Raw genomic sequence first — 360 nt, 5'->3', positions numbered from 1 at the left:
AAACATGTTTCGACGCACTCTAAATATGTTTCGACGTACTCTAAAATTGTTTTAGTGCACTCTAAACATGTTTGTATGCACTCTTAGTATGTTTCGATGCATTTTAAACATGTTTCGACGCACTCTAAACATGTTTTGACGCACTCTACAAAAGTTTCGATGCACTCTACACATGTTTGGATGCAGTCTAAAAGTGTTTGGACGCACTCTAAACGTGTTTTGGTGCACTCCAAACATGTTTAGACGAACTCTAAACATGTTTCGATGCACTCTAAATATGTTTCGACGAACTCTAAACATCTTTTGATGCACTCTAAGTCTGTTTGGATGCACTCTAAACATGTTTCGACGCACTCTAAA

Source organism: Tarenaya hassleriana, unplaced genomic scaffold, assembly GCF_000463585.1.
Source record: "Tarenaya hassleriana unplaced genomic scaffold, ASM46358v1 Cleome492, whole genome shotgun sequence".
Lineage (NCBI taxonomy): Eukaryota > Viridiplantae > Streptophyta > Magnoliopsida > Brassicales > Cleomaceae > Tarenaya > Tarenaya hassleriana.
The sequence above is the reverse complement of the archived record's forward strand: the minus strand, read 5'-3'. Positions refer to the sequence as shown.